At 40.7% G+C, this 27,642-nt stretch overlaps 1 long non-coding RNA gene and 1 pseudogene across 1 annotated transcript in view; one reads left to right on the top strand and one right to left on the bottom strand.

Annotated features, from left to right (window-relative positions):
* The window catches only part of LOC120586802 (uncharacterized), a 150,376-nt gene that overhangs the window by 13,459 nt on the left and 109,275 nt on the right, over positions 1-27,642 (bottom strand). The window lies entirely within an intron of this gene.
* Positions 25,272-25,366, top strand: LOC120586896 (uncharacterized; annotated as a pseudogene).

The raw sequence follows: 27,642 nt of genomic DNA, 5'->3' as shown, positions 1-27,642 counted from the left end.
TTAAAACAGTGCTTGTGTTTAAGGACCAAACTGAACTGGATCAAATAAGCCCAGAGCCTTGCCACTTATGATCTCTGTGGCTTAGAGATCATAAGTGGCAAGGCTCTGGGCTTATTTCCTTTTTCTGGTCCTCACCTATAAAATGAGGACAAACACCACCTCTTTCAGAGGGTTCATGAATGGACTAAATGAAGTAGTACCTATGAAGCACCTGGCTCAGTGCCTGACACTTAGAAGGCACTTGGGAAATGGTGGTGTTTGTTGTTATAATTAGATGGAATTCATAAGCATTAAAAAGAACACAAAAAACCCAAATGAGCGATAACCTCCAAAACAGCTAACATCAAAAAGAACAGCAATGCCTAAGGTTGGTGAGAATGGGAAGCAACCAGAATTCCCATAAATCCTGGAGGAAGGGTGATTCTGCTGAACATATGCACCCCCTATAACTGAGTAGTTCTCATCCAAGGTCTAATCTCGTGATTGGGAAGGGGCATGAGAGGGGCTTCTCGAGTGCTGCAATATTCTATTTCTTGATCTGGGTGGTGGTTACTGAGTGGTTTTAGGGTATGTTCACTTTGTGATCATTCAGTAAGCTACAGACTTGTGATATGTTTACTTCCCTAAGGCTGTTATACCTCAACTTTAAAAAAAAAAAAAAGATTAAAAAAGGATTTTTTTTAAATAGAGTAATTAAATCCTGATGTGCTCTGAGATATAAACTCCATCTCAACTGTCCATCTTTTTCTAAAGTCTCCAGGAAGATTCTACAGCTTCTTACCGGTAATACTGGCCTTTACTGAGCACTAACTCATGCCTCTAAGTGGGTTATATGTACTAATTTCTTTAATCCTTTTAACACTCTATGAGCACAATAACCATCTCTCTTTATGTGCTGGATATAGTCTCAATTTGCTCCTGTTATCCCAGCAAAGTTATTATCAGCACCCACCCTCCACCTCTTTTACTTTTAAAAGTATCTGGAAATAAAGAATATTCACCTTGACTATGAGGTGGGAGCCATTATTATTATTTTTAATGACACACAGAGAGGTTAAGTAATTCGCCCAAACTCAGGCTAGTACTTAGTAAAACCAGAATTTGAACCCAGGGTCTGGCTCCTCACCACTAGGATACATGCCTTTCTTGTCCAAATTTCATTATTCAAAAAATTCTTCTGCAATTTTAACCCATTTTCTGTTTTCTGGCATTTCCTGAAATAGGAGAGCTGCTCACCTCTTACAGTGAACCCCACAACTGGCTCACCACAAACACAACAGCCTGTCTGCATATTCAGGAAGTAAGTGGAAGTCATAGTCTCTCTTATTTTTAAAAAATAATATAAATACGCTTCCTTTCACATTTATATTTTTCTTCATTTAATATATTTTCCAATTCTTTAGTTATGTCTACGGATGTTTCCCATTCTCCATCTATTCATTCAGCAAATTATTCAGTGAACCCCAACTATGTATCAGGCACTGCTGGCCTAGTTGGCAATAAAGTGGCTGTAAACAAGACAAGTGCAGCTCATGTTTTCAAGCGTATAGTCCAGTAGGAAAAATGACACTAAAGAAATGATGACGTGAACAATTATTCATTAACACCATGATAAGCACTGTGAAAGGTATAACAGGGGCCTTGATCTAATGAGGTGAGGAGCAGGCAAAGGCTTCTCACAGAGAAGACTGAGAAGACTGACACTTGAGCCAAATCCTGAAGCATGATGATGGACAGTGGACTGATAAAGGCAACAGGGAAGAGTGTTCCAGGCAGAAGAAGAGTATATGCAGAGACCGTTGAGGCTCAAAGGAGTCTGGACTCTGTTGGAGGAACCACAGAACACTCTGTGTGGCCAGAGTCTAGTGAACAGGAGAGAGAGCAGTGCCATGGGAAGCTGGTAAAGAAGGTGAAGCTGGATCTTACGGGGCAGAGCCCAAGTCAGGAGCTCGAAGTGAAGTGGGAAGCACTTGGATGCAATTAGCAGGAGAATGTCCTAATCCCATCTCCCTACAACGCTGTTATTCCTGGCTTTCAAATCATTTAATACTCTAAGTGAAGAAGGAGACTATCTCCAGTGTAGAACATATTTACAATCTTTTAAGAACATTTTTACCAATGAACAGCCTACTCCAAATGCCCTTGGTTACTACAAATGTCATTATCTTTTTCGGTAACGTATTACCAACTAGTCTACAGAAACTAAATTTGTCAAAAGTCCTGGATCACAGCCACCAGTCGGGTAATACACCACTCACCTTGCAGTCTGTTGTTGCGCTCAAAGAGCATTATTTACATAAATAACAAGAATAGCGTCCCCTGTACTTATGTAATGCATAAGGTCACCTTCTGTCTACTAAGACTTGTATATTTACCTGTCTTTATATTTATATCGTTATTTATTCTGAAAATGACTCGAGGACGCTTGGAAGGATAGAGAAAATAGAACAAAATAACAGAGAGCACAAATTCAAAGGAAAAGGGGAAAACAAGAGTAGAGCCACAGAAATGATTCAGGAATGAGGTTATCACAAAAACGCATTCTTACAGCTTGTACACTTGGCTCTAAGTTTCCTAGAAGCCAATACTGTTGGGATTCAAGGGGACTAATTAATCAGACCCTTTCTCAGAAGGTTCACAACAATTAAGAAATAGATCCAGAAAGAAAATTAAAGTGCTATTTCTGTTCTTATGCTGAGAAAGTTAGCCTAGAAAATTGGACTTGGGTCTGAGATCCAAATTATTGTCTTGCTCCAGCCACAGGCAGAATTGTGGACAACTTCCACCTTCCCCTCTCCAAGGAGCAGAACTTGCCTGTCAGTCCACCCATCACCTGAAGGAGGCAAATTCAGGGACTAAAAACACCTTTGCCCTGAGGGTAGGTTGTCTCAAGGGAGCACTGAAAAGCTAGATGCACCAGCAGTGGCCGTTATTCCAATGTCACCAACAGTTAAATTATCTCCCACTCTGGGAAGGAGATTTTTATTTATTTATTTATTTATTTTAGGCGAGACAACCCTTGGTTGACCTCACAGATTGCAAGGACCTTGTCAGCTTATAATCCCTTATTTTTATTTTTTACACCTACAGCACCTGGTCTTCCTAGGTGGTCGCCCATCCAAGAACTAACTAGGCCCAACTCTGGTAGAATGTTATAAAAGCTAGAGAAGTGTGGAAACAAATCTATAATCTTATCTTTTCAATTCTGTTCAAATACACAGTTCTTTGCTAGTCTGACCTAAACAAGCATGTATTTTACATTGCTTCTAAAAGTTTTATGTGCATACAGATATCCTGAAGATCTTACTGAAATGCAGATTTTAATACATGGGTCCAGGGTAGGGATTAAGATTCCGTATTCCAACTTCCAGGTGATGCTATTCCTCCTGGTCCACATCTAAAGCTTCTAGAACAAGGGTTCTTGACCTGGGGTCTACGCAGGACTCCTAAATTCAGGGTGTCTATAAACTCGAATGATAAAAAATATTTATCTTTATTTTAACTAACTTCTAACTGAAATTTATCATTTCCTTCTATTATAAATGTAGACAACAAACCACAGTAGTATAAGCATTACCTCTGTCTCCAACAGAAATCTCAGATCTCTTCAACATCATTTCATTATTGTTGCAAATGTCTCTAAATTTCATATTCTGATCTCTCCAAATATTACTTATGACTGGTTAGGCATTACAGATATTATTAGACCCACTGCTAGCTCTTGTTAGTTTAAAGTATTAATAAAAAGGCATGTATTTTCACCTCGCAAATTCACACATTAGGATATTTTTCATATTTCAATAGCTGTATTTCATTGTAATTTGTTTCCTTGGTAATCTTATGCATTTTATTTTTTGCATTTAAAAGTATTATTCCAGGAAAGAGTTCACAGGCATTTCCAGAATGAGGGAGGTACAGAAAAGGTTAAAACTCCTTGATGTAGAAGGAAAGGTCTGCCAGAAGTGGCCACTACCCCATAGTGGTGACAGTATGTTCTGTAGCTGAATTCTGGAGCCAGACAGGACAGGTCTGAATCCTCCTTCCAACAAGGTATGAGACCTGGGCAAGTGCTTACCCTCCCCTTGACTCGAGAGAAAGTATTTTGAAGAGAAAGTATATTTGAAGTAGTCAGCCAACACTTATGTAATTATCAAAATTATCAAAATTAGATAAGTTATTATTGTAAGTGTTGGCTAACTAGAGACTCTGAGTATTATATGCAGAAACACACTGAACAAGCATCTAGTCAAGTCAACACCTACTGAGGAGACAGAGATGAATACTGCAAAAGCCCTGTTCTCACAGAGTCCACAGGTTCAGAAGCAGAGATGGCAACCAAGCAAAGTAAAAACACTGGGCTGACTCTCAGAACATAGGTAGGCACTGCGGGAACCCTTCAGAAAGAACTCCTGGCCAAGTGGGAAAAGAAAAAGAAAGCCTCAAAAAAATGGTCATCAAGCACCTCCCCAAAACATTCTGAGGTTGTCAAATACATCCCATTTCCTCCTGGCTGCTGCTTCTGATGATTTCTTGTTAAAATTCCCCCAAAAGGTCAGCATGCCTTTTAGAAGCTCAATTATTAGCACTTTCCTATTTTGTTAGAGTTATTTCCATCTAGTCACCACATCCTAGATGCAAGCTTTTCACAGTACCATACCTTGTGACCGGTTTACGCAGAGTACAGACACCCTCCCGAAAGAAATATTCTCTCTGCAACCTAAGGGGCATCATGCCAACACCAGTCACCACCCACTCTGCCAGGGCACACAGATCCACCAGCCTACAGGGCATAGTCACAAAACAACTCCCATGGGAAAGTGGCCCCCAGCCAGACATAAAGACCCTTGGCTCCAGTGCCTAGTATTTGAGGATTCCTGGAAATTTCCATCAGACTATTAGTACTAATAACAGGGACAGCACCCATTAGCTGGGCTGGACTGTGTGCCAAGCACTATACACAGTGCTTCCCATCTGGATTAGTTTCCTGGGCTGCTGAAACAAAACGCACACACTGGGTGGCTTACATCACAGAAATTAATTTTCTCTTAATTCTGGAGGTTCAAAATGAAGCTGTTGGCAGGGCTAGTTTCTTTTGAGGCCTCTCCTTGGCTCAGAGATGCTTCCTTCCCATTGTGTCTTCACGTGGTCTCTTCTCTGTGCATGCACATGTGTGTCCTAATCTCTTCTTATAAAGACACCAGTAATGTTAGATTAAAGCCTACCCCAATGACCTCATTTAACTTAATTACTTCTTTAAAGATCTTATCTCCAAGTATGGTTACATTTTGAGGGACTAGGGGTTAAGGTTTCAAAACATAAATTATATGGGCCTACAATCCAGCCCATACACTCGGACTAACATTTAACACACAGGGAACTGCTGCAGGTGAGACTCTCACAGGCCTGAAAGATTAAGTAACTTGCTTAAGGTCACATGGCCAGGGGAGCTGACATCTGGAGCCAGTGTACCTTGAGTCCACAGCCTGTGCTCTGTCCACTATATTAGCTTTCTCCTGGCATGATCACTGGGCTCACTTCATGGGCCTAGAGATGCCCAGAACTGGAGTGGTAAGGCAGGGGGCTTGTATTCTGCATTTTTATAATCTCCCTGGATGTACATAATGTAAGAATCTCTTCATTACACCGTGTGAACTCCTGCTCTCACTGGCTCCATGTCCCGGTCCTTTTAACTCCTGCTCTCTAGGAGTGTGGGACCCCAGAGTGCAGTCTCCAGGCCCAGGAGCACATGTGTTCCCTGGAGGAGTTTATCTGTTGCAGGATGTGATGCTAACGTTTGGTTCTCAAGCAGGCTGCAGAGCCCCACAGCTGCCAAGCCCTTCCCCACGCCCTTGCTTGCCTTCCTCACAGCATCTAAAGCTCACTCCTCCAGGGGACTCTGGCCACGAGAGACCTACATCAGTGAGCAGCTCCTCTGCTGCAAGCAGAGTTGGAGGCTGAACGTGGCCAACTTGTACTGCTTGACTACTCGCCTCAGCCTCCAATCCCAGAAGCCCTGGGAGCCCCAGAGATCCCTTCCAAACTCAGTTTGAAAACCATTGTTGGATGCTCAAGCTGGATTCATCCTGGACCAGTCTGTTTTGTTGAACAGATTTACTAAAGTATGAATGAAATAGAACAAACTGCACATAAAATGAACAATTTGATAATTTTTGACATATATATACACCTACGGAACTAGTACCACCACCAAGAGAATGAACATATCCATCACACTCGAGTTTCCTCCTGCCCCTTGGTAATCTCTCTCTTGTCCCTCTCAGCCCACCCCCCTGTCCTCATCCCAGGCAATCATTGTTTGACTATTTACAGTTAAATTAAGTACAATTAAATAAAATTAAAAATCAGTTCTTCAGTAGCACTAGCCACATTTCAAGTGTCCCATAGCCGCATAGGGTTACTGTATGAGACAGTACAAATTTTAACATTTCTATTGTCGCAGTGTTCTATTGGACAGTGCTGCTCCAGCTATTAGATCCTTTCCCCTTTTACAGTGCTAGATAAAAGTAGTCCAAATTTCCTCCCAGGCTCACATTTTTTAAGTTGATTTTGGTACTGGGAGCTTTCCATGTATCAAGCTACTGTGCATTTAGCATTTATTTCTTTAAATAATCACAATGACCCTATGAGACAGAAAGAATTAAGGTCCTCATTTAATAAATGAGAAAAATGAGGTTTAAGGAGGTTAACTGAATGGGCAAGCTGGTCTGGTTTCCAAGCCATGCCCTTAACCTTGCATTTCCAAAGCACCACAGTCTGCTGGTCAAGAGCACAGATTCAGGTATTTGCCCACATGGGCTTCAGGCCCGGCTCCACCACCAGCTGTGTGATCTTGGGCAAGTCATCAATTATCTGTTTCCATGTCCTCGTCTGTAAAACGGAGATGATAATAAAACCTGCCCATATGATTGTTGTGAAGACCAATGAGTTAAAATACATAGCACATTTAGGATACCTGGCACACAGTTGGATCTATATACAGGTTTCCTATTTTATACTCTTTTCCTTACTCCTATCCTGAACTCCTTTGTGCAACACACCAGCTTCTCAGAAGTAGAAGCACATGTCCTGAATAATTAGACACTTACACATTTCTGCATTCCTTCTCTCAATATCTCCCGAGTCCCCATGAAGCACAAGGCTCTCTGCTCTGCACTATGTCACCTACAACGATGAATGAGGTCCCTGTGGTTTTAGACTTGATATTTCTGCCCAGACTTTTCCTTGGTGATCTGTAAGTCACTTCTTTTTCTTTTTAAAGTAAAGACAAAATTATTTGAGGAAACAGAAGCACGGAATCATTTTCCCACTCCACCGGCTTTTCAGAAGAGTTCAATGGTGTTAGATTCATAATTTGTTCCTATTCTTCCTGTTCTTTTTTTCATTGCCTTTGAATGTTTCATGTCCTAGTCAGAGCAAGAAAGCAGGTGCTTTTTTGAGGAAACCTGAATAACATGTCACTGTAAGGATCATTGTGACAGGTTATCATTGCAAGAATCAGTAAGACTTAGTGTAAAACTCCATTAAGGGAAACTTAGTTTGAGAAGAATAGATGTACACAGAAATGCAGACTTTGCTAGACGTAAGATTCCCTTTTGCAATAGACAAGACAGTAAGACCATCCTCAGGGCATTTTTGTCCCTTAGATAACAATTTCTTTTCCTCTTCATCTCTACTTCTAGCCCCCTACCCACATTCAACATTTGACTCCCAAGAAAAAGACCTCTATATCTTTGACAAAAACAGAGAAAGAGATTCATCTTACCCCACTCTTCATCAGCACCAGTATCCCCAATCCAAATGCCCACTGGCTGTAAAACTGGACAAAGAGTCTTTCTGGAGCCCAACCAGTAACATAATATATAAGACCATATTCTATGGCCAGAAAATTTTCTAACAACACAAATACATGTGCACAAAAACACACATATGCACACACACTCATACGTACACTTTCACACAAACACTTCTTCAACTTACTTTCAAATTATGTTTCCATTCTAAAGTGACAAAATTCTTATCCAACCTGAAAATGTTAAGAATCCCTTCCTGATTACCCAAACCAACAGTTTTTAAATGGATAGGGTATAGATTGTGAAGCCATAAAATCTATACCATGAACATAAAAAGTTTTCCTTAGGTACATATTTATTCTTAGAAACACAATTTTATTTTCTCATACAATTAAAGGGAGATTATGCCACTAGACCTAAGAAGATGGTATCACTTCATATCATCTAGTATCCAGCAGATAGCTATCATAATTTAAAAGACCCTAAAGGTCAATGCTTATTTAGTTCCTTGCAATAAACTGGTTTGCCATAATTCTCCTTTTCTATTTAATTCCCTTATCTAGGGCAGCATTTTCCGATTTGTATTTTGCAGAAAAATAGATCCATGAGGTGTTCATAAATATCCCTGGGGTGGTGAAAAATAAGTGGTCCTATAAGCAAATAAGTTTGAGAAATGCTGTGCTAAAGAAAATTAAGCGAGTACTATAGGACTTCTCAGAGCCTTCAATATGCTAATATGTGTTATAACTCAGTAGGGTGAATAGTATTAAAGAGAGAAGTTTATAATGTGCATGGTACAGAGGCTGATACATAGTAACCAATCAATGTTAACTTTTATAATTAATAGCTTCCCTAAACTGGTATATTAAGAGTACCCTTCAACCACAAAATACTACATAGATCTACTGTTCCATGAAACACACTTCAAAAAAGGCTAAACTAGCTCAAAAACAAGGTAAATGAGCAAAGAAATAAGGTAAAATAGAATGCCACGCAGAAGGGTACAACAGAAAAAAGAATCTTACTCCTGATTTTGGAAGCATGTATAATCTCAAAACAAAACTAGTTCCTATTTGCAAAGGACTTAATTTATTCTGTCTTCCTCACCAGAACTAATGGCCTTAATAGTTTTACAGGGTCATAATTACTTTATATCTATCTAAATATGGGTACATTCATACATGTGGATCATTCAGTAAGGGAAGAATTTTGGGAACATAGAGTAAATCCACAGGTCACATTCACTAGTCATTCCTTCACCCACTTATTTGTTAAAATACACAAATATGTGTATTTTTCGGATGGCCTGTTATGCATCAAATATTGGTCTAGACCCTGGGGATAAAACAATGAATCATGTAGACTATGCCTCTGCCCTCTTGGAGTTTTACATTCTAGTGGAGAAGAGAGATAATACACAGATAAGTAAGTAAATATATAGTATATCAGTATAAGTGCTCTGAAGAAAAATAAATCAGGGTAAGGGCATTAGGGAGTGCCAGGACAGTGGTGGGATGTTAATTTAAATAAAGGATTAGGGAAGGCTTCACTGATAGTGATGTTTGAGCAATGACCTGAAAATAGCAATGGACAACTCTGCAGAACATGGAACTTGATTGGAACATCTGAGTAATACTAAGAAGAGTATGGCTACAGTGGAGCCAGTAACAGGGAGAGTTGCATATGAAGTTGGAAGGGTAATGGGACAAGAAAAGGAATCTGGGGCCTTATAGACATTTGTCAGAACTTTAGCTTTTACTATGGGGAGCCACCGAGGAGTCTTTCAGCAGAGAAGTGACAGATTTGATTTATTTTAAAAGAATCACACCCACTGCTGGATTAAGATTAAACACGGTGGCCATGGAAGGCAAAGGTGGGAGTAGGGGGAGTAAACCATGCACGAAGGAACACAGTGGTTTGGTAGCGATGGAGAAGGTTCAAGGAAGGAAATACTTTCTGGGAAAAATAATATCTGTCATCAATCAACACATCCCCTGTGAGGAAGTATGAAGAAAGGCTGTCTGTCTTTCTAGGATTAGGATGTCCAAAAGCCACTGATCTTTGTTCAGTGGGTAAGTCAAACTTCAGCTTGTTAGCAACCTGCCATCTTATTCCTACCCAAAAAGATTTGTGCAATCAAGACCTAAATCAAGCTGCCTAGTGGATTACCATAGCTACAGGTGCCTGGCAACCAGGATTAGACTGATGGTCATAGATCTATGGGCTCCAGATTCTCCTCAGGGATGTAATGCACTGTGCAGGGCATCCAAATTCCTAAACCACCCAAAGCAGAGAGAAAAACATTCAGTAATCACCTTGTTTGGTCTGATATCCCTTGCCTGCCATAGACCAAGGGCCAGCACACCAAATTCAGGATTTAGGGGTCACTCCTCAGACAGGGGACTACCCAAACCAACAACTAGCAGAAAGTTTCAGAGAATATGGGGGAATTTCCAAAGTCAGATACAAAGAAACTCGTTGTGAGCACAAAGGAAATGAAAATAATCAAAAAGATATTGGACAAGTCAATGCTGGAATAGAGAAGGGAGCAAAGAGTGAGCAAGAAACAGAGTGAGAGGGTATAACTCAAGAATGAGCAGGCTATGATCCATAGGCCAGACTGGCCTACTGTCTGTTTTGTTGTAAAGAATGTTTTATTGGGAAATAGTCATGCCCCATTCATATTACTTATGGATGCTTTCATGATATGATGGCAGAGCTGAGTAATTAGTTATGACAGACCATGTGGCCCACAGAAACTGAAATACTTATTACTTAGCCATTTGCAAAATAACTTCATCCACAGCTGGTCCAGTTGTTCCCAAATGGGCTGGAGGACACAGGGTTGCTCTTATTTGCTCACCAGAGTATTTGGCCTGGTTCAAGTCACTGATCCATGAAGGGCCATGAAGAATAATGGGCTAAAGAAATACTAACAAGTTTCAAAAATATAGATAACATCACTTTCACAATGAGGAAAGGTGAGAAGTCCTATAATAATACCCTCAGCTCCTTATCTTGGTTGGCAAGATACCAGACAGTATCTATGCCTCAAGATCTAACATTACACACAAAGGAGCAAAGAAACTATGGGAAATATGGAAGAGACAGAAGGAGCAATGGGAACAACACCAGGACCTTAATGCTGTTTTCGTCAACTTCACTGCTGCAGACTGAATTGTGTACCACCCCAAAATTCATATTGAATTCACATCCAAGCCCTAAGCCCAAATGTGATGGTATTTGGAGACTGACCCTTTGAGAGGTAATTAGGGCCCTCGTGATGGGATTAGTGCCATTTCATTAGAAGAAACATTAGAGGGCTTCCTCCCTCTCCTTCCCCCTCCCCCTCTCCTTATCCATCCTGCACTGTGCTCACTCTGCCCTGTGAGGACACAGTGAGAACACAGCCATCTACAAACCAAGAAGAGGACTCTCACCAGAACCTGACCATGCTGACACCCTGATCTCAGACTTCTAGTCTCTAGATTCATAAGAAAATAAAACTGTTGTTTAAGCCACCCAGTCTACGCTATTGTTATGGCAGCCTGGACTAAGACATTTACCAAACTGTTTGACCGAAGAGAGTGAGACTCTGAAAGCAACTGAGCAAGCATGACTGCTGAGAAATCATAGAAATACTGTATTTCCTGCTCCATTATATGACTAGTACTCTCCTTTCCCTATCTCCACAAAAGCCAAATTTCAATTTTTTCTCTTCCAAGCACCCAACCAGGAGCCAATCAAGAAAATGGAATTGGTACAAGATGCTGGTTCAGTTTTCCAAGAAACTCTTCTTACTTAACCGTCCATGGACATTATCCAATGCCCCCTAGGCTTTCCTGCAGTGCTTCCATTTGCTGCTAATTATTTTCTGGAACCAGAGCCCTTAGAAATAGGCTCCAAAAAGTTTCTAAAATAGCCAAGGCACATAACTCCAAGGATTCTGGTTTCTTTCCTTCTTGCAATTTTAGCTTATTGAAAATATTAGTGACCACCTAAGTTGTCATCTATGTTGGGTTGGGAGGGTTTTGAGGGATTTTGGACCTTCAATAACTCAAAGGGCTGCCCAAGACTTTGGGGGAAGAAAGGTAAAATAAGAAGCATACTGCAGCTTCTCCCAACCCCATATTGCATTGACTATACCAAGGGAAGACAGTGAGACACATATTGTCCCCCTGACCTTCCATTACCTAAGCCTCAGAAAGACTCTAAAGGTAAGAAATGATGAGAAGAACAAACATTCTTTTTTACAAGATTCTCCAAACTGAGTCTCCTCTGAAAAACTCTGTAGCCGAAGAGCTTTTTTATCATCTGTTGAAAGATAGAGTTGAGCTTGATTTGATGACAAAATAATTTAAGACCTTTCTCTAAAAATGTTGGGCCAGGACCTGAAAATGCTGTCAACAATGCTAGAATTGTTTCTTGACGCCTTAGGGTGATAAGAATAATTCACCCCTAAAATGTTGAAGCAGTTGTCTCTGGGGTCCTGCCTTGTCTGCAGAATAACCATCTGTCCCCTTTCTGCTCCTAGGGCCATACTGTAATAAGATGAGCCCATCCCACAGGCAACTAATTTTTCTTTTTTAAGTTTGGCTTTTTTCTTTAGAGTTTCTGTCCTTAGATTGCTTACTTCTCATACCTACTGTTGTTTTGTTAAGCCTGAAAAGGGTCTAGTGGGAGAGGAATATGCATAGATTCTGTTTTCCTCATGGGGAAAGTAAATGCAAGGCTCACAAGATTGTCTTTTCACTGAGCTGTAAATCAGTGCTACTTGGAATGTACCTCTTCTTTTGAAGATTGGTGCTGGTTAAAACACATGTTTAAATTTGACTGGTCTAAAAGAGTCCAACAGGAAAATTGACAAACCATGAAGAGGTCAAGAGCCAAAGTTAAAATACAAATGGTCAATAAACATGCTAATAAATGGTAAATTTCACAAAATTGCAAATACAAATTCCAACGAGATGCCATTTTTTTGCCCATCACATTAGCAAGTCCTTTTAAGATAAAACCTAATCTTCATGAAGATAATATCCAGGGTTCATGAGGGTATGGAGAATTATAAAATTGTCCAGCTTCATACAGCACAGTAAAATTAAAATTTTTTTGTTTTAGAAAATAACTTTCTGGAAGGTAATTTGACAACATATTTAAAAATCTTACAATTTTACATAAACTTTTCACTCTAGAAGTGTATTCTATGAGATTTTATTTCCATTAATGTAGCCTCAGAAAATAACATAGATGTGCGGGACTCAGTGGATGGGATGGTTAATTTTCAGTGTCAACTTGGCTGGGCCACAGTGCCCAGATATTTGGTTAAACAATATTCTAGATGTTCCTGTGAGGATGTTCTTAGATGAGGTTAACCTTTCTGTTGTTTTAATTTACTTTATTTGTTTATTAAAGTATAGTTGACATGCAATATTATATGAGTTCCAGGTGTACAACACAGCTATTCAACATTTACATACCTTACAAAGTAATCACTGCAATAAATCTAGTAACCATCTGTCACCATATGTAGTCTTTACAATACTATTGACTATATTCCCTATGATGTACATTCTTCATTTATTATACAACTGGAAGTCTGTACCTGTTATTCCCCTTCACCTTTTTCCCCTATCCCCCACTCCTCTCATTTAAATAGATGGAATTTGACTGAAGCAGACTTCTGTCCATAATCTGGATGGGCTTCACTGAATCAGCTGAAGGTTTAAATAGAAAAGACTGACCTCCCCCAAAGCAAGAGGAAATTTTACCATCAGATGGCCTTTAGACTTGAACTACAACAATGGCTCTTCCTTAGGATTCCAATCTGCTGGTCCACACTAGGTGTCTTGAACTTGCTAGCTTTTATAATCATTTAAGCCAATTTATTTTAAAATTTCATATATGTGGAATATATATACATACACACAAACAAGAGAATAAAGCTAATTTCTAATTGTCTAATCTATATAAGCATAAATTACATACGTATAATTTGTTGTGTTTCTCTGAAAAATCCTAATACGATAAACAATTAGGAATTAGTTTTATTTATTTCCTCAACTCTGCACTTTTAAACCACTCTGTGGGGCTGATTCATCCTGTCCTTTGAAGGAAACGGGTGAACTCCATATTTGTGGTCATTTTCACATAATTAAAAAATCCTCCCACCGCTTATAATCACGAAACAGACTAAATTCCATTTTGTTTGACTGTAATGTAATAATAAAAACTCCAAATGTTACCTAAAATTCAACTCCCTCTCCTCCTCCATCCCAGGTCTAATGCAGGCTTGAAGCCTACCACACCTAAGGAGTTGTGGTTGGCTTTTTCGGTGTTTCTGGTCTGGCTCCTCTAGCTTTATCCCCACTCCCCGGGCTTTATCCTCTGCTCCTCCAGAGTCGGTGTGGGAGGGAGAGTTTAGATGCATGAAAAATCTTACCTGGCCCGCCCGCGCCTGCACAATGGCACAATGGTTTCCACATCACGGAGGAAGCTGTTCTAGGCTGTTTTCCTCATGCGGGAGATAAAGATAACTGAGACTTTAAACTCTCGTGCTCAGTCGCGAGGGTCTGCGAGAGGAGCAAGAGCTTATGGGAGAAGTGCTCGCGCTCTGTCATCGCGAGAACAGCAAAAACTCCATGCTAATGATAAAGCTCGTGGTTGTAACTGCACCTCTTCTACTTCTTTCCTTCTATAAATGCCCCTCCATCTTGGCGGCTGTGCAGTGTGTGGGCCCATGGCTTGCCATGTCTGCGTAGAGTGAGTTGCAGCCCTTTCTTTTTCCCTGAATAAATCCTTTTTTGGGACAGAACACCTGGTCGATACTATTTTTTCAGCTGACAAGGGCAAGTTCTCAGATTCTAAGGAGAGGCTATTCATCCCACCCCAGCCCATTACTGGGATCTTTTAACTCCTTTTCCTTTATATGGACGGTGCCTCCTCCCACCGGCCTCCACAAAGACCTCTTTCTCTTCCCACTGCCCTTACCCACGTAGCCTTTAGGCTGCTGCTTTCTCCCATGTGGCCCCATTACTCCACAGGAAGCAGATGTCATTCGTTCTCTAAGAGCAGTAGGCAGTCTTAGTCTGTGACCTTGAGGTTTTTGCAGGTCAGATTCCGAAAGAAGCACCCATGCATTTCTAAGGAGTCTCAGGCAGGTACTCAGGTAAAGTTTATACCTCCTTGCAAGTCCTGCTTAGGTGGCCTAGCTGGCACCTCTGGAATGCTGGAGTAATTGGCACCTACCTCAGCTGATACACAGATAAGACTCTCATTTTAGCATACTTATATACAATCGCCAGAGACAAGAAGGTAATTTCTGTTTCATTAATGTCAAAAGATAAGTCTCAGAGAAACATTAAATTTTCTAAGATCACACAACCAGTCTATGGCAGAGCATGGATTCAGATTAATGACTGTCCAGCTCCAGCTCAAGCTCTTGGCACTGTGCCACTGTTGTCTTAATAAAAGGGCTTTCAAGGAGGGTTGGCCTTAAAACCCCTATCGCCTCGCAAGGCATTCCTTTAGCTTATTGATCCAAAATATGGAAGCTGGGGTGTATTCCCTTCCTTACCACGTAGTCCAGCCCTACTTGAGGTCATCTGGGCTAAGCCTGGGAGGAAGCACTATGCTCTCCACAGTAGCCCTGTGCTGGCAGATCTCCAGCACAGCCCAGAACCCTACACCTGGACAGTTCCCAGTCATCTCAGAATGGGGATTGGCACATTCCATACACCTCGCTCTCCTGATAGATGTGAGGAGAGCACAGTGTAAGCACCGAACATCAGTATGTGTCTCTAAAAGGCATTATAAACATCACCAGGAATGAGAGAAAAGCAAAGTATCTCTATTTACTTTGTGGAAAAGAGAAAAAAAAAAGCCCATCCAAACATATGCTTAATCACACTTCTGTAAGGAAAGGGGGAAATTACCTGTAAATCTTTCCTTTGTGGCTGATGTGAAGCTGATGGATCTTCCCTTTGGAGACGGATGTTTAAAAATCTCTAATGCTTGCAGGAGAGAGCAGGGTGTGCATTCCAGTGCCAGCCCTCTGGGAAGCACATCAAAGCGGCTGTGTTTAAACTGGGACACACCCACCCAACTGACCCTACCCCACACCCTTTTGGAGCCTCTTTCTCTCTGTAGAATCTGCAGTAAGCCCAGCAGCTGACCCCAGGGGTCACCCCACAAGCACTTTCCTGTTTGAAACTTGTTCTGCAGGTCACATTTCCACAGGCAGAGTCATTGTCCTCCAGCCCTGACATCTACACCCCCATTAGATGAAAGAGCTCTACCATCTCCTCCATCCTGAATACAAAGGTGGCAGGGTTTTTTGCTTGTTATTTAGATTTACTTTCAGTTTTTAAAAATAAAAACCTATGCTGCACTTTTTTCTTAATACAAAAGCAATACATGTTTGTCATAAATATATTCAAACAGTGCAGAGAAGCAGAATGGAGAAATTAAAAGCACCCATTAATGCATCAAACAAAGAATAAGCACAGTGAGTGTGTTGGAATACATCTTTCCAGACTTTTTTCTCTGCAGAGATCTATCCATTTAGTGTTGCAAAAGGAGATCACACTGAACATTTTGGTAATGAACTTGATTTTTTTCATTTGGCACTACGTTAAGAACACTTTTCCATGTCATTAAATATTCTGCATGATTTTTTTTATACTTTCCCATGTGAATAAAGTTTGGTAGCTTTTGTCTGGATGTAAAAGCAATTCACACTTAAAATTTCATATCCTTAGCTCCAGCCATTGTTTTCCTGGGAGTGCAACCAAAATACTATGGGTCAATCAGAATAAGATACTCTTTATTTTTTCCATTCGAAAAACAGGTACATCACTAGTGATCTCTTAAACAGCTTTTAGGAGTTATGACTAACTGGTTTGGAGAACTTCACAACACTCAAGTAAAAAGTGTTTTCATCTCTCTTATGTCTCCAAGTCAAATGAGAAGAAGCCCAAGCTCTTGCTGCTCTCCCCTCCCTGCCCCCACTACCATACTGGAAGTGACACTGATTATCCCCCCTCCCCGACCCCAAGGAACCTATCTCCCCATGAACTATTATACAAAATACAAACTTTGAGGTCAAAAACCTTAGAAGAAAAGAATCAGCCTGACTTTTCCACCAACTGCTAGAGCTGGGGTCTACTCTGCTATCTACTGCTGTTTGGTAGCTAGTCAGACATGAGCAACCAGAGGAACAAAGGAATAGGGGTCCAGCGTAGAGAATGCCCAAAGAACACCCCAATGGTAGTAGAATTTTGGGTACATACATGCACATCAGGCAGTGTTATATAGCAGCCAAGTATCAATCAAAATAATCTCACTTGCCAATCACCTAAGAACACCTTTGGAACCACCCATCACGGCCCTGATATAATGAAGATATTCCCACTTCTGGGGTCTTTTATTGTTGTTGGTTGTTATTGGTTGTTGTTAACAGCACTTAGTTACAACTCTTGGCTAAAATCATATGCCTCCTTGGGGCGTGCTTTGTCTTTCTAAAATATACTTTTAATAAATCTTTTCTAAATCTCACTGACCTGTGATTCTTCACTGTGTCAATGAGGAAGAACCAAGGAAAAATGCTAACTACACTTCTATGCTGTTATCCACCCCCCTCCTCCGCCATTGGGGAAACACTGAAGTTCAAATCGGTCCCAACGGTGACACTGCCACTGCTGTTTTTGCTTCTTACCATGGCCATTTGGTGCTCCAGGGCCAATGGATGCTTCTGGACAACTGATGGTGGTGCCAATCCCAAGCATGGTCCAGCTTCCAGCATGGCTGCCACTGTGCTGTGAGAAAGGATTCCTCCATTCTCTCTACTGCAAGTCTAACTCTGGATGCCTCTCAATGAGGGTCCAGGTCCCTAGCCCTTTCACTCCCATGGCTGAGAGCCATTTTTCCCATGGTTCACACCAGAGGAATCCAATGAGAAATAGGCCCATCTTTTGCCAACCAGAACCATTATTTACTTTGCTTTCCTCCCCTAAGGATCCACAGCCACACACCTGGCATCCATCATCTCTCTTTTCAACACAGGAAGTATGAAAGATTTACTCCACTCTCCTACTATTCAGTAGGACACTGGGATAGTGATTGAAGGATTCAGATCCTCAACACAAAGAACCTCACCATCAGCTTCATCTTTTTGACCCTGGAATATGAACATTGCTGGCTTTCTGCTTTCAAAACAATAGGGAACGCTAACATCTAAGAAGAGATCAGACCTCCTTCAAAAGTCCAGGAGAGAGAAAAGTCTCTTTATTCACAATGGAGGAAGGAATAATTTTCCTACTTCACCTTTTACTCTCCAATCCAAACACAAGCAAGGGAACTATTTAGTGTTTCTTGCTACAGCAGTGAAAAACAAAACCCTAGCTAGGTTTTAAGTGGGTCATGCTGCTTCACAGCAAAATTAATCTTCAATGGATCACTCTTTCTCTCTTTAAATGAACAATTATTGATTGTTTTTAAAGAAACAAACTGGTGCCATGAACATTCCCCAGGGTAGGAGTCAGAAAACCCAAGCTGTTCTTTTCCTGCGTCTTACCACCCTGAGACTTCGGGCCAAGTGTTAAACTCTCTGAAACCCAATTTCTCTCTCTGCCTAAGATTGGACTCAACAGTGGAAACGTAATACCCAAAGCTGGTTAGCCAAGCGTCTGCTTCCCTGGACAGTGCTTAACAGTATACTACCAACATTCGCTGGGCAACTTATTTTTCTATGCATTCTTATTTTATAATTTTGAGAAAAAAATAACCCCGAAAATTCAAATACTTGCCCAGTAATGTGAGAATCATTAAAGTATCCTAGCTAGATGACACAGCTGAGTTACTATAATTTACTAACTGAATGAATCTGAGCAAGTTGTTAGCCTCTCTGAAATTCAGTTTTCTCAATGGTAAAAATAGCTAACACAAATTCTATAGGCCAGGCACTAATCTAAATGCACAGGTATATTAACTCATTAAAACTGCACAACTGCAACTCCATAAGGTAGGTAGTACTATTATTATTATCCTTATAGAGCAGGAAATTGAGGCATGAGTAGTTAAATGACTTTCCCAAGGTCACACAGCTCAGAAGTGGCAAAGTCTGGCTCCAGAATCCATGTTCATAAAGCATGCCACACCATCTGCAGCTTTGAGACTACTGAATAGTGAGTCAAGTTTACCTTCTAGGATTGTTGAAAAAGTTAAATGTATACAAGACACTGTACCTGACACACACTAAGTCCTCAATATATGAGTCAATATTACTATATTATTTTCTAGATTAATTTGATCAAGTATTATGCTGCTAATTGAAAATTATATAAATTGTACAGCAACATAGAAAAACCCAACTATCATACATTATATAGTGAGTTAAAGTAAATTATAAAATACTATTATGTTTTGGTTGTGCCTATATACAAATTATGTTCATATTTCATAAGCATATTGGTCAGTTAGTGCTGCATAACAAACAATAAGTGCTTACTACTTATATATCTGCTACTTAGCTGTAGATCTACACATTTAGACTGGTCTTATCTGAGCAGCTTTTGCATCATGTTGTTGTCCAACCGGGCTTGTCTCCTTGACGCAGATTGGACTCAGGGTTCCATGCATGCCCTTTCTGGGGCTCAGGCTGAAAGGGTAACAGCCAAGTGAAGGAAGCTCTTCTTGTGGTAATGACAGTGGAACATGAAAGCAAGCCAATTTGCACAAGTGCACTTCAAGTTCTACTCACATTATAACATCCAATTGATCAAAGTAAATCATATGGCTGAGCCCAAAATAGAGGGATGAGAAAGTACACTCCACACTCTATGAGACTAATGTAAGAAATATGGCCAAGTACAACATCAACTGTTCAGAGATATACTTTTCCCATGGAAGTGAAGGTAAGGTAGTAAATATTTTTTGAATAATAATCTACTATAAGAAGGATGAGATAGAAATAGGTAAAACAGAGGATGATTAGTTTGGTGAGATCATAGGTAAGTATTTTAACTTCTTTTCTTTCCAAAATTATACCTATTATTTTATTGTCTTTAAGACTGAAGGAGGAAAACAAAGAGAAACCTTAAGAAACAGTCCTAAAAGAAAAGGCAAACAGAAAGACAAACGTTAAGCATCATTTGTTTACTCACTCGGCAAACATTTGCTGAGCCCCTCCTATGCTCAGGTAAATCTAGTCCCTGTCCTTAAGCAGCTCACGGTCTAGCCAATGCGTGATAATAATAATGATAATGATAATTATGACAATTATAGTAATAGTCGACATTTACTCAGAGTGCCTTAACTGAGGTGCTATGTTAAACATTTACATGGTGTACTTTCCTGTAATCTTATTATAAAAACTCTAGGAAGAAGGTTCTGTTACAATTTCACTTTAGAGAAAAGATACTGAGACACAGAGAGGTAAATAATTTATTCAAGATCGCCCAGCTAACACAAGACGGAACTGGAATTCTAACCAGGAAGCCCATCATCCACACCCTCGTATTCCCAATTACTATATCTAGATGTGAAAGTTGGACAGTGGAGAAAGCTGATAGAAAAGACATTGATTCATTTGAACTATGGTGTCGGAGGAGAGCTCTGCAGATACCATGGATCACCAGAAAAAAGTACGAGTGGGTCCTAGAGCAAATTAATCCTGAAACATCACTGGAGGCAAAATTGACAAAACTGAAGCTGTCTTACTTCTGGTACGTCGTAAGAAAGCAAGATTGGAAAAGTCAATAATGCTGGTAAAAAAAAAAAAAATAGAAGGCAGTAGGAAAAGAGGAAGACCAAATATGAGATGGATTGACTCCATAAAAGAAGCCATAGGCATGAGTTTACTCGAAGTGAGCAGGACGGTTAAGGACAAGCCATCGTGGGCATCACGTATTCACAGAATCACCAGGAGCTGGAGCCCACACAACAGCACACAACACACAGTCCAGCTTCAGACTCTGAGCTCTTAAGCACTTCACTCCCTATTCACACGTATTCCCCTAACCCATTCCACTCTCGTTCTTTCGAAGCAAACCCTTTCTCTATCCCTAAATTAAATGATTTCTGAAATACCAACACAAAATGACCCTCCTCTGGGAGGAATGGCAAACACAAAGCTTCCCCTTTCAAGTGTGTACTTAACAAATTAAATCTCACAGGCAGATGTGGGCAAAGAGTGCCAGTCTTCAGTGAAGAAACTTTTTGGTAAGCATGGAGAAGACAAGAATGAAGGGAGACTCAGCAATGATCATTTTCTGAGTTGAAGAAGGCTGAGTAAATCCACTATGCAGGTAGTGCCTAGCTTCTCTCCACCTCAAAAGGAAGCTGTAAAAATAAAGACTTGCACCACAGCATCAGGGAACTAGGTGAGACAAAAGTGAACATACCCAAATCACAAGAGCTTTTTGCATAGAAAGAGTCTACCAAGGGGAGCAACATCATCCCTTTCACAGAGGCAAGGAGGGGAGGAAGCAGGTTGAGCAGGAGACAAGGTGCAGATGGATGAGGTTACCTCTCAGTACCCTAGAATTCAGTAATGATTCTATTCAGGTTCTTTTTCTATTTCAGGTTTTTCGAGGCAGCTTTCAGAATGTGCCAAGCAGCAGAGGTTGAGTAAGACACCAAAACATTCAGACCAAAGCATTTCTTCCTTCTTGACTTTTTAACCCTGCCCAGACCACCCTGGAGTCCGCTCTTATGCAGCTTTGATCTATGATGGCAGTTAAGAAAAAAATAACTTCTTACCCATTCCCTCAAATTATTAAAATACCAGAACATGGAAGCCATATAAACACTGGCATGGAACTCAGTTATTTCAAATACAGTTACAATATTTCATTAATCAGTAACTAAGACTGAGAATACAAATAAAAACCAACAGCCAACAAAGAGACTGTTTGATGAATCAAGTAGGAAAGAACTTATTTGTTTGTAAGTGTCCAATTCATCTCATCACAAATGACTCGACAAGTAACTGATGAAAGGAACGGCCAAGTTTAAGCTGCAGACAGGCCTTCAAAAGAAATCCCACGGGAGGCTGCCAGCAGTTTCCTTTTCTTAGAAATAATGGCCAATCACATTAAGTACAATAATAGAAAATCAGAGTTTGGCTGTCCCATTAAAACTGGGTCACTCTTAACCTGAGCAGGTGCTCTCTGACATCCATTTGGTGATTGGAGGACACCTGATTAACACTCCACAGGGACTGATAAAAAAATAAATTCCATTTAGCTTTGATCAATGGGTTTCCTGATATTTCCACCTTCATATTACCGACAGGAAGAAAATTAAGAGATTAAAATGGTAATATTTTTAATAGGGTTTTGTAATGTTTCCCCTTCACACAGGCTCAGCACCGGCACACAGCTTTCCCACCCTCTGTGCTATTTCACATAAAGACCTCAGGAAATGAATTAATATTTGTGGAGCCCCTGCCACCCCGTTGCTCAGGTGCCATCATTCCATAATGTGGGAAACACTGGACAATTCCACAAAAGTGGGATAGGAACAGTCTGGGGGTGGGACAGCTGTCAGGGGGATCTGTGCTGTGGTGTGTGGGCAGTTAAAATGAAGGACAGTTCTCTGGAAGAGGCTGCAGGGGATGGTGGCCTCCGAGGGCACTTGGGTTCAATTAAGTCAGGAGGTGGCCCTTTGAATACCTTCTTCTTCTCTCCCTCTCTTTGTTTTACTGCCTCCTCTCTTCTTTCTCGATAATCTTATCACTCCTATCGGGATATTACCTTAAAATCAATTCTTGCAGAAGTCCCACTTTTAAAGAATGTGATCTGGGCCCCTGCTCTAGAGTGAGTGTCTGGTAGAAGGTGGATGCCACATTCTGCGACTCGTTTAAGGGTTTGGCTTGCCTCAGAGAATATATGGAATAAGGAGTTGGGGGAGGGGGGCTGGGTAAGTGGTGAGAGGAGGAGAAAACAGATAGCCTGTAGGGATCAGAACAAAAACTAAAAAGGGGCTGGGAGGCAGGACACACTCGAGTAAAGATGACCTTAAAGGCTTTATGCTAAGTGAGTCAGTTACAAAAGGACAAACAACATATAATTCCACTCATATGAGGAACCAGAGTAGTTAAATCCATAGAAGCAGAAAAGTAGAACAGTGGTCGCCAGGGGCTGGGAAGAGGGGAGCGGGGGTGGTTATTGTCTAATGGACATGGAGTTTCAGTTTGCAAAGATGAAAAAGTCCTAGAGATGGGTAGTGGTGATGGCTGCACAACAGTGTAAATGTACTTAATGCCACTGAACTGTACACTTAAAAATTCGATCTTAATACAACAAAAAAAAATTTTTAAGATATGGGGTAGGGGCAAGGGTAGTTGAGCTGTGTAGAAGACCTAGTCTGGCAAGAGGCAGATTCAGTGTCACTCTGAAATTCAGGGGCCAAAGGCAGGGGGCAGGGGGTGGGGTCTAGCTGAACCCCAGGCCTCTCCAGGAAATGCCTTTCTCAGTGATACGTGAACTTGGGAACCTAGAATCTTTGCAACTGGCTGAGGCGAGGTAGATCCTTCCCTGGAAACCATCCTAAGTGTACAGCAGACACCCATTATTCTTACTCACCCAGGAGGTGGCCCAGAGACATATTAACAAATGGGGCTCCCCTTCCCTAAAGGAACCATCCCAAGGACTTTCTAGGAAAGCTAGAAATAAAAGTGGGAAAGTGTTATGGGTGAACTCTGCATAAACTCAGCCATTCAGATTGGGAATGAAACACTGCAAATCTTACCACATAGAAGTCACCAAAACTCTGTGCAAGAAACCGGAATAGATGTGGTACCCAGAATTCCAGCTGCCCGTGAACTCCGGTGAATTAGGCTGGGCAGAGTGTGCTCGGCAGGTGGACTGGACCTGTCCCAGTTCTGGCATTGTTCAAGAGGGCAACCTTCCCAGACTTAGCTTGAAACCACCGCTGAGGGAGATCCAGCTTCGCAAAGAAGCTGAGCTGGCGGTTCATCGTATCGTCCTGTTTGCCGCAGGCAAGCATCATTTCTGCAGGTTATTTTTGTCTCTGGCCTTGGCCCATAACATTTCTCCCCTGGTTTATTAAAAACAGAGATAAATCACCTAATAAATCTTTGTTAAGTTTTTTTCCCTTCATACCGCTTCAACAATGGCCAAAGTCACAGTGTTGCATCTTTCCCACAGCAGGAGGCTAACAAAATAACTGGTGTGTTCATGGAATCGTATAGATCAAGAAAACAAAGGGAAAACCTTTAATTATTCAAAAGCCTCTGCCTTCTGGTACTAAATTTACTTGCGTTGGTTTGATTTAAAGAGGCAGAGCAGCACCTGAGTGGTTAGCTAGCTGCGACCACAACCGTCAGTCAGCATACGAAGGAGGCTTGCCTCCCTTCCTGTGATGAAGGCGTGCATGTATAAACTGTCTTCCTTGCCGACTGGACCGTTGTTGTGAGTACTCCCTAACATGTCATTTTTAAAGCCTCCCCTTCCCACACACATATATACAAACCTCTGTACCCAACTCTCCTTCAGTTTCTTAAAATCATTGAATCATAAAATTCTGGCATTTGAAAGGAGCTCAGGCGTCTTCTAGAATACTCCCTTATTTTCATAGATGCACATGATTCTAAGGATAGTAAAGGATAGCTAGTCTGACACCCACCCCCGCATCAGACGTCTTATAATTCACACACAAATCTGCTTAGCACCCCAACAGTACTGTATATATGCCTCCATTATTACCTTGCTCATTTAAAGTAATTACTTCTTTTTAAAAAGTTTAAACTTTTATTTATTTTTTTTAAAAGGCAATATGTTCACATGATTGGTAATTTAAATGGTAAAAAGAATATATTATCTTATCCTATATATATCTAAATCACCTCCCCAAAAGCAACTGTTAACAGTTTCATAAGTATCCTTTCTGAAATAACCTATGTATATGTACATAACTATATTCTTCCCTCTTTTTTAAACAAATACTTTTACACTGGTCTGCATTTGTGCCTTTATATATTTTGTAGATCTTTCTCTATCAAGCTTCATTCTTTTAGACAGCTTAAAAGTCTTCCATTACACAGATGTACCATAATTTGGGGACGTTTTGGTTGCTTGCAGTCTTTTTTTATTACAAATAATGCCACAATGAATACTCCTGAGCTCATAATATTTCGTACCGTGATTTCCTTGGGATAAACTTGCTGAAGTGAAATTGCTGGGTCCAAAGGTATGTGTGTTTGCAATTGTTACAAATATTGCTGAATGTCCTCCACTAATTCCAAGAAATAATAATGCTTGTTTCCTTACAGCTTCACCAACAGTAAGTCTTCAAACTTTTTGAATTTTGCTGTGATTATTTATTTACCTGTTTCTTTTCCTGGCTCTATCCCCTCATTAGAATATGAGCCCATCTAGTTTCCTCAGAACCAACATGATATCTAGTATGGAATAGATCCCCATAAATATTTGATAACGCTCACTTTGGCAAAACATATCTAAAATTAGAATGATGGAAGATTAGCATGGCCCCTGTGCAAGGATGACGTGCAAATTCATGAAGCATTCCATGTTTTTAGAGAGTGTATCTTAAATGTTCTGATCATACACACGAATAGTAATACGTGAAATGATGGAGGTGTTAACTAAACTTGTTGTGGTAATCATTTCTCAATGTATACGTGCATCAAATCATCACATTGTATACCTTAAACTTACACAATGTTACATGTCAATTATATCTCAATAAGGCTGGGGAGGGGAGGGGGAGTGGAATGAATCTTCCCCAAAACTAAGTAAATAAATAAATACTTGAGAAATACATAAATGGATGCATGAGTGACTAAATTATAGGGTTCTTTAAATCAGAATCAGAAACCATTGCCCTCATTTTCTCCATTTTGTGAGCTTGGGTATGCTGCATTTCATTTTATTTAAGTGTATTCCACTTATATACATACTCTGAAAGCTTTAAAATTCTTCGAGACAGAAAATTTATTATATCTCTCTCCCTCTACTGTTATTGGAGGATCAGAACGTTGAAGTGTTTCCTTTCATGGGTATTTTGTTTCAAACATCTAGTGATGACTGCCTTGTAAAAGCAGAAAGTAAAATTAAGTATGAGTATCTGGTATACCCCAGTCCATATCTATTTCTCTCTCTCTCTCTCTCTCCTCTCTCTCTCTCTCTCTCTCTTCTCTCTCTCTCTCTCTTCTCTCTCTCTTCCTCCCCACCCATGCTATCACACACACACACACACACACACACACACACACACACACACAGCTAAGGTTCTTTGACCTTGGGGCCTAAGGGCTGAGTGCCCTTTTCCAGAGGCAGGAGTATGCTGGGTGAAGTATGCTCTGCCCAAGTGCTCCTTGATGGGTGTGATCAGCTGTAGATTAGCTTTATTACCTTCTGGTTCTTCAAGAAGTTGACTCTGACATGGAGAGCCCACAGGACATTTACTGGGATGTGTGATTGTGATCAGCACCCATGGAAGGAAAAGTAAGGAAACAGGAGGGGGCACAGCGAGATGCCGGTCATATTGGATTAGGGCACACTCTAAAACCTTTACCTTTCCTGAACTCACAATGCGTGAAGTGTAGTGGAGGGATGGCCACGGCAAGACGGCAGAACGTGCATTCAGGTTGACCTTGGCAATGAGCACAGAAATAACTCTTTTCCTCTACCAAGAGCAATGGTTAATGGCCTGTCTCTTTGTGTCCAGAGAGCTGTGGCTGGATGATCTTTGTCTATTCTCTTCTGTCTCACGTCACTCTCCTTTAACTTCTCTCATGCTGCATACTCTCAGGACTCACCAGCTCCATTCCCCAGCAGGCTCAGCAGGGTAATTTCCAACACAAAGATAGTTTCCTTCCTAGGAATTCTGATGCCAGCTGTTAGACAATAAATTATTTAGATCTAATACCCCATCTTGACAGAAACATGTGGTTTTCTTACTGTTGTAGGACCAATAAGACTATGGCTCACATTTCTTAACTAAATAGCTCATTTCATATACTTTTATAAAGACCTTTCTCAAGTGTTTTCTGACTGCCAAGCACTATGCTATGAGTTCTACAGAACCACTAAATTTGCACAGGAACCCCATGAGATAAATATTATTATCTCCATTTTGCAGACAACTTGAGCTCATTAAAGTTGAGTAAATATCTCGAAGTCACAAAACTAATAAGTTATGGTGGCAAATTAGAGATTAAGACTGTCTCCAAATCCAGACTCTTAGCCAGTAATGCTACACCATTTCTCCTCTGAGGACTATGTATCTCGATGTTGGGATGCCAAAGCATAAGAATCCTGTGGCAGAGACATCAAATTACCCACCTAATAGCCACTCTCCCCTTTTTCGTTACTAATAGAACCTCAATTCTATTTGAGGGTGACAATATGGCCAACCAGAAAGGCACATTTACAAGACTCCCTTAACCAATGAGATGCAAGCAGAGGTCACTAGGTGCTTCTAAGAGCCTGAGTCTCCATTCATGGAGTTACCACATCAATCTTCAGGGTCACCTCAGGACCTCGTTAGGTGAGAAAATAAAACCTTTAATAATTGTTTCAGCCATGTAAAGGAAAACCTACAGCTTGTTTTTTTCTGTGTAGCAAGAAGAACCCAGCTCGTCACTACTATGTCTTTTTTTTTTTCCATGCGTCTCCTTTATTACTCATGCAGCACATAGACTTTTGACACTTCTAGTCACCAAATGTGTGGTTTACCCCGCATAACAAGCAATTCTCTCTGACACCAACTGGGTGTGCTACAATTTAACTCAACTCTAACACTGTCTACCTAGAGACAGCATCAAATCCTACAGGTTAAGGCCTCAGCC

This window comes from Pteropus medius, unplaced genomic scaffold (assembly GCF_902729225.1).
Source record: "Pteropus medius unplaced genomic scaffold, Ma_sr-lr_union100, whole genome shotgun sequence".
NCBI lineage: Eukaryota > Metazoa > Chordata > Mammalia > Chiroptera > Pteropodidae > Pteropus > Pteropus medius.
The sequence above is the reverse complement of the archived record's forward strand: the minus strand, read 5'-3'. Positions and strand labels throughout refer to the sequence as shown.